The following is a 7526-nucleotide window of genomic DNA, read 5'->3' as shown; positions in this document are numbered from 1 at the left end:
ACTACTGTGAAAAAAGTACACATTATACATTCAATGCATAATATATCCAAAGCAGTTTGTGCCTTTCTGACTAGCTAGTCAGAAAGGCACAAACTGAGGAAGCCTCTTGCATGAGAGGCGAAACATCTTCAAGGATATATACCAAGTCCAGTTGCACTTGATTCAACTCCTTTGGATAACCATGACCTGGATGAATGAGAACATTCACAGACAATACATAATATAGAGGAAAAAATATAAAATCCATCTATAGTATGTTCAGACACATCCTGATTTCTGCAAATGAGAGATGATCTCAGCACTGTTTGATATATGTTGACTTAGGGAAACCCCAACCCTAATACTATTCGTGACTTGAATCTGATTAATAAATGACATGAGGGCACCCTGGTAGGAAAATGGTTATGGCACATGCCACATAACTGTAACATCCCTGGTTCGATTCCAGCCACTGACCTTTGTTGCATGTCGTACCCATCTCTCTCTCCCCTTGTTTCCTGTCTGCCACTTCACTACCCTCTACCCAATAAAGGCAAAAATGCCGAAAAAATAAAGTTTTAAAAAAAATGACATGGGAGCCCAGGGACATCATGTCAACTGTTCATTTCAGAACATCTCTCACTTGCAGAAGTCAGGAGAATTGTATGTAAAGATAACAATGAAGAATAAAAAAGAGAATAAGTAAATCACCAATTTTATATAATACACAAGGCTATGTGTAACATGAAGTTCAAGTAAGCTTGTATATTATATAAAATTGGAGATTTACTTATTCTCATATGTGTAGCATGAAATTCAAGTGACTCAACCACTGAGGATACACAAGCCAGTGCATTCTTAGTGCCGGTCCCGAACCTTGATAAATGGGGAGGGTTGTGTCAGGAAGGGCAGCCAGTGTAAAACCTTTGCCAAATCAGTTATGTGGATCATAAATCATATTTCCATACCTGGTCTGTTGAGGCCTGGGTTACCAACGACTGCTACAGTACTGTTAACAAGCAGGGTGCCGGTGGAAACTATGCTACTATTGGGCGAAGGAGAAGGAGAGGGGGGAGGCATGTCCAGAAGCAGCGGAAGAGGGGGAAGGGTATGAGTGTGGAGGTAAGAATCAGAACTTTGAATGTTGGCACTATGACTGGTAAAGAGAGAGAGCTGGCTGATATGATAGAGAGAGGGAAGGTAGATATAGTGTGTGTGCAAGAGACCAGGTGGAAGGGGAGTAAGGCCAGGCGCATCGGAGGTGGGTTCAAACTGTTTTACCATAGTGTGGATGGGAGGAGAAATGGGGTAGGGGTAATTCAAAATGAAGAGTATGTCAAGAGTGTGTTGGAGGTGAAGACAGTGTCGGCAGAGTGATGAGTATCAAGCTGGAAAGTGAAGATGTGTTGATGAATGTTATCAATGCATATGCCCTGCAAGTTGGGTGTGAGATGGAAGAGGAAGAAGAATTCTGGAGTGAGTTGGATGAAGTGGTGGAGAGTGTACCCAAGGAGAACAGAGTGGTGGCTGGAGAGGACATCAATGGGCATGTTGGTGAAGGGAACAGAGGTGATGGGCAGGTATGGTGTTAAGGAGAGGAATGTGGAAGGGCAGATGGTGGTGGATTTTGTGAAAAGGATGGAAACGGCTGTGGCGAATACTTCAATATGTCCATACTTCAATATTTCAAGAGTATGGAGGGACACAGGGTAATGAATAAGAGTGGAGTAAAGTGCACACTGATGGACTATATCTAACGTAGGAGGTGCAATCTGACAAGGATTGGAGACTGGAAGGAGGTGACGGGGAGACTGTAGCTAGGCAGCATTGGACGATGGTCCGTAGAATGATTTTGGAGATTAAGAAGAGAAAGAGAGTGAAGGCAGAGCCAAGGATCAAATGGTGGGAGTTGAAGAAGGAAGACTGTTGTGTGGCATTCAGGGAGGAGTTAAGACGGGCACTGGGTGGTAGTGAAGAGTTGCCGGATGGCTGGGCAACCAAGTACATGAAAGTATACAGAGGAAGAGGTTGGCAAGGAAGAAGTGGGATGATCAGAGAAATTAAGAAAGTAGACAGGAGTACAAGGAGATGTAGCATAAAGCGAATAGACAGGTGGTGAAGGCAAAGGAAAAGGTATATGGTTAGTTGTATGAGAGGTTTTGACACCAAGGAAGGAGAAAATGCCTTGTAACAATTAGCCAGACAGAGGAACCGAGCTGGGAAGGATGTGCAGCAGGTTAGGGCGATCAAGGATAGAGATTGAAATGAGCTCACAAGCAAGGAGAGTGTGTTGAGAAGGTGGAAGGAGTACTCTGAGGGGCTGATGAATGAAGAAAACGAGAGAGCGATAGAGAAGGCTGGTTGATAAGGGGATAAGGAATCAGGAAGTGTGGTGGATTAGCAAGGAGAAAGTGAGGGAGCTATGAAGAGGATGAAGTTGAAAGGCAGTTGGTCCAGATGGCATACCTGTGGGGTCATTGAGATGTTTAGACAAGATGGCAGTGGAGTTTTTAACTAGATTGTTTAACACAATCTTGGAAAGTGAGAGTATGCCTGAGGAGTACAGAAGAGGTACCGATTTTGAAGAATAAGGGTGAAGTGCAGAGCGGTATCAACTACAGAGGTATAAGGTTTATCAGCCACAGCATGACGATATGGGAAAGAGAGGGGGAAGCTAGGTTAAGAGGAGAGGTGATGATTAGTGAGCAACAACATGGTTTCATGCCACAAAAGAGGACTACAGATGCGATGTTTGCTTTGAGAATGTTGATGGAGAAGTATAGAGAAGGTCAGAAGGAGTTACATTGTGTCTTTGTGGATTTAGAGAAAGTATATGACAGGGTGCCGAGAGAGGAGGTGCGGTATTGTATGAGGAAGTCAGAAGTGGCAGAGAAGTATGTAAGAATGGTGCAGGATATGTATGAGGGCAGTGATGACGTGTGCAGTGAATGATGGATGGGTTAATGGTGGAGGTGGGATTACATCAAGGATCAACTCTGAATCCTTTCTTGTTTGCAATGGTGATGGACAGGTTGATGGATGAATCAGGCAGGAGTCTCAGTGGACTATGATATTCACGGATGACATTGTGTTCTGTAGCGAGAGTAGGATGCAGGTTGAGGAGGGCCTGGAGAGGTGGAGGTATGCACTTGAGAGAAGAGGAATAAAAGTCAGTAGGAGTAAGATGGAATACCTATGTTTGAATGAGAGGGAGGACAGTGGAATGGTGAGGATACAAAGAGTACAGGTGGCGAAGGTGGATGAGTTTAAGTACTTGGGGTCAATTGTTCAAAGTAATGGGGAGTGTGGAAGAGAGGTGAAGAAGAGAGTGCAGGCAGGGTGGAGTGGGTGGAGAAGAGTGTCCGGAGTGATTTGCAACAGAAGGATACCAGCAAGAGTTAAAGGGGAGGTTTACAAGATGGTTGTGAGACCAGCAGAGTTAAATGGTTTGGGGACAGGGGCACTGACAAAATGACAGGAGGTGGAGCTGGAGGTGGCAGAGTTGAAGATGCTAAGATTTTCGTTGGGAGCGACGAAGAAGGACAGGTTTGGAAATGAGTATATTAGAGGGACAGCTCAGGTTGGATGGTTTGGAGACAAAGCAAGAGCGGCAAGATTGAGATGGCTTGGACACCTACATACTTCTCTGCAACTCCTGCCGTCCTCATACAATACCACACCTCCTCTCTCGGCACCCTGTCGTATGTTTTCTCTAAATCTACAAAGACACAATGTAACTCCTTCTGGCCTTCTCTATACTTCTCAATCAACATTCTCAAAGCAAACATTGCATCTGCATCTAATCATCACTTCTCCTCTTAACCTAGCTTCTGTTACTCTGTCCCATCTCTTCATGCTCTGGCTGATCAACTTTATACCGCTGTAGTTCCTACAGTTTGGCACATCTTGAAAATCGGTACCAGTCAGTGTTGTGGTCGAGTCACTACACCTCGAGTCCAAGTCGAGTCCCCAGTGTTCAAGTCCGAGTCCAAGTCCCCAAAGAGGAGTCCAAGTCGAGTCCGAGTCAAGTCCCCATTACCTGAGTCCGAGTCTGAGTCATCAAGGTTGAGTCTGAGTCGAGTTCCAAGATGGGCTCCAGTGCTCCACTCTGGCACCGTAAGAAAGCTGACATACAAACAAAAAAGGTCGACATTAAACAAAAATGACACAGCTGTCACCATTTCAAAGGGTGTTTATTTACTTTGTGACACAATAGCCAAGCAAATGCACTCGCAAGCATGTGCACACACACACCAATGTTGTAGTCGAGACACTAAACCTCGAGTCCGAATTGAGTCTCAAGTCCCCGGTGTTTGAGTCCGAGTCCGAGTCACTGGTGCTCAAGTCCAAGTCGAGTCACGAGTCCTGAAAATCAGGACTCGAGTCGGACTCGAGTCCGAGTCCTGGACTCGAGTACTACAACACTGGTACCAGTATGCTTCTTCTCCACTCCTCAGGCACCCTCTCACTTTCCAAGATTGTGTTAAACAATCTAGTTAAAAACTCCACTGCCATCTCTCCTAAACACCTCCATGCCTCCACAGGTATGTCATCAGGACCAACTGCCTTTCCACTCTTCATCCTCTTCATAGCCGCCCTCACTTCCTCCTTGATATAGTGCACAGTGCTGTGCATTGTGGTTGTTGAAAATCAGCTGTCTTGTTGGTGTTGATCCAGTAGGGCATATAGTGAGTGATAGTGTATTTTGTATGTGGCTGTGTTGGGTGTATTGGCACACATATGAGAAATGTGTGTGTGTGTGGGGGGGGGGTACAGTTTGTTACTGAAGGCCCTGACTGAAAACCCATGGTATGCTACTGGTCCTACTAAACATCCCTCTCAGGTCGTCCATGAGTGAGTGAGTGAGTGAGTGAGTGAGTGAGTGAGTGAGTGAGTGAGTGAGTGAGTGAGTGAGTGAGTGAGTGAGTGAGTGAGTGAGTGAGTGACCACAATTTTCCACCCATAGCCCACGGCGGCAGTGGTGTGCATGCCGTGGGAAAAAGAGGTCAGTGTTTCACCCCTCTGCTGTGGTCTGTGGAGCCAAACTGAGAATGAGTTGGCGAAAGAAGTGTGAAAAAGAGAAGCAAAAGAAAAGAGAGGAGAGAGGGGGGGGAGAGAGAGGGTGGAAGGAAGTGAGAGGGAAGGGATAGGGGGAAAGGGCGAACAAGAAGATGAATCATAGCATGATGAGTAATACCTTATATAAGTCGGCCAGGAATCCTCCTCATCTGTCAATGAATAGAAAATATTGTTTCATAATCCTCCCACTTCGCCAGACTAGACCTGAAAATTCAGCTAGCAGAGTTTGTTACCTCACAGGTGAACACTGACAGGTCCAGGGCCAAACTGGTACCACATGCTCGATCCAGTAAGGGGTATGTGGGAGTACCAAAGCTGAAAAATGTTGGTGATCTAATCAGACTGGGCCAGATGGACATCAACAGATGCACGCTTTTGTGTCCCTTTCCTGCCGTTTTATGAAGTTAAGCGAAGTTGCGTACAGCAGGACTTTGCCACTACCCTGATTAAGTACACACACATTTTCAGAAAAGCTACATCTTAATAATTATTAATAACTATTATCATTATTATTATTATTATTATTATTATTACTGGCTGCAGTTTCACCTTGGTGTGACCAGTCCCCCTCTCAATTGTACTTGGCCAATTACCCCACTCTCCCGAGCCATCCCGGTTGCTGCCCTGCCCCCTCTGCCGATCCGGGGAGGGCTGCACACTACCGCATGCCTCCTGCGATACATCACCAGCCGCTCCTTTTCACCTGACAGTGAGGAGTTTCACCAGGGGGACGTAGCGCGTGGGAAGATCACGCTATTCCCCACAGTCAACTTTATACCTCTGTAGTTGTTACAGTTCTGCACATCGTCCTTGTTCTTGAAAATAGGAACCAGTATGCTTCTTCTCCACTCCTCAGGCATCCTCTCACTTTCCAAGATTGTGTTAAACAATCTAGTTAGAAACTCCACTGCCATCTCTCCTAAACATCTCCATGCCTCCACAGGTATGTCATCAGGACCAACTGCCTTTCCATTCTTCATCCTCTTCATAGCTGCCTTCACTTCCTCCTTGCTAATCCACTGAACTTCCTGATTCACTATCCCTACATCATCCAACCCTCTCTCTCTCTCATTTTCTTCATTCATCAGCTCCTCAAAGTACTCCTTCCACCTCCTCAGCACACTCTCCTCATTTGTCAGCACATTTCCGTCTCTATCCTTGATCGCCCTGACCTGCTGCACATCATTTCCAGCTCGGTCCCTCTGTTTAGCCAATCGGTACAAGTCCTTTTCTCCTTCCTTAGTGTCTAATCTGTCATACAACTCACCATATGCCTTTTCCTTTGCCTTTGCCACCTCTCTCTTTGCTTTACACTGCATCTCCTTGTACTCCTGTCTACTTTCTTCATCTCTCTGACTATCCCACTTCTCCTTTGACAACCTCTTCCTCTGTATACTTTGCTGTACTTCCTCATTCCACCACCAAGTCTCCTTGTCTTCCTTCCTCTGTCCTGATGACACACCAAGTACCTTCCTAGCTGTCTCCCTCACTATTTCTGCAGTGGTTGCCCAGACATCCGGCAACTCTTCACTACCACCCAGTGCCTGTCTTACCTCCTGCCTGAACTCCACACAACATTCTTCCTTCTTCAACTTCCACCATTTGATCTGCAGCTCTGCCTTCACTCTCTTCCCATTTCTTGGTCTCCAAAGTCATCCTACAGACCACCATCCGATGCTGCCTAGCTACGTTCTCCCGTCACCACCACCTTGCAGTCTCCAATCCCCAACAGTTCCCACCTTCTACATACGATACAGAGAATGCAACATTGAAAGAGGATAACAGAATTATAAAATGTATGAAGAATATGATGCGCAGGATGCCAAGCAGTGTCCAGACTCCACCGGGACAGCCCAGGATCCAAGCCACGCGACCAGCATCACGACGTGAAAGAAAAAAAGCAAACTGCAGGAAGCAAAGCAAGTGTGACAGTGGCATGACTTAACATATTAATCTGAAATACTAAGAACATGAATAGCCACTATGTAGCCCTATGTATAGTGCAGCTAGTGAAGGCTGAATTAGTACAGACCAGTAATAATGGCAATAGATACTGTGTGTGTGGAGAGAGAGAGACACACACACACACACACACACACACAATGAGTGTCCCAGGGTTGAGTGAGTTTAAATCCTGACCCACATGAACAGGAAGAGTAGAGACCCATTTAGAAGTGGGCCATCACACGGGAGCACATGACTGTGGGGGTGTTACCCAAAGGGGATGACAGCAGTGAATAAAACCAGTGTGCATGTGTTTGTGTGTTTGTATGGTGGTGGTAGCGGTGGTGGTGGTGGTGGGGGGGGGGGGTGATCTTTGGAAGTTAGGGCATTTCTCATTTTGTTCAGTTTTCATTCGCTTCTGCAAACGGAGCAGGTAAAATCAGATCATTTCAACCAACGTGCAAGAGGAAAAGCACATGGGGGGGGGGGGGGGAACTCTCTTTAACCAAATTCCCAGCCACAAA

Source organism: Lampris incognitus, chromosome 6, assembly GCF_029633865.1.
Source record: "Lampris incognitus isolate fLamInc1 chromosome 6, fLamInc1.hap2, whole genome shotgun sequence".
Taxonomy (NCBI): Eukaryota; Metazoa; Chordata; class Actinopteri; order Lampriformes; family Lampridae; genus Lampris; species Lampris incognitus.
This window is presented reverse-complemented; position numbering follows the sequence as displayed.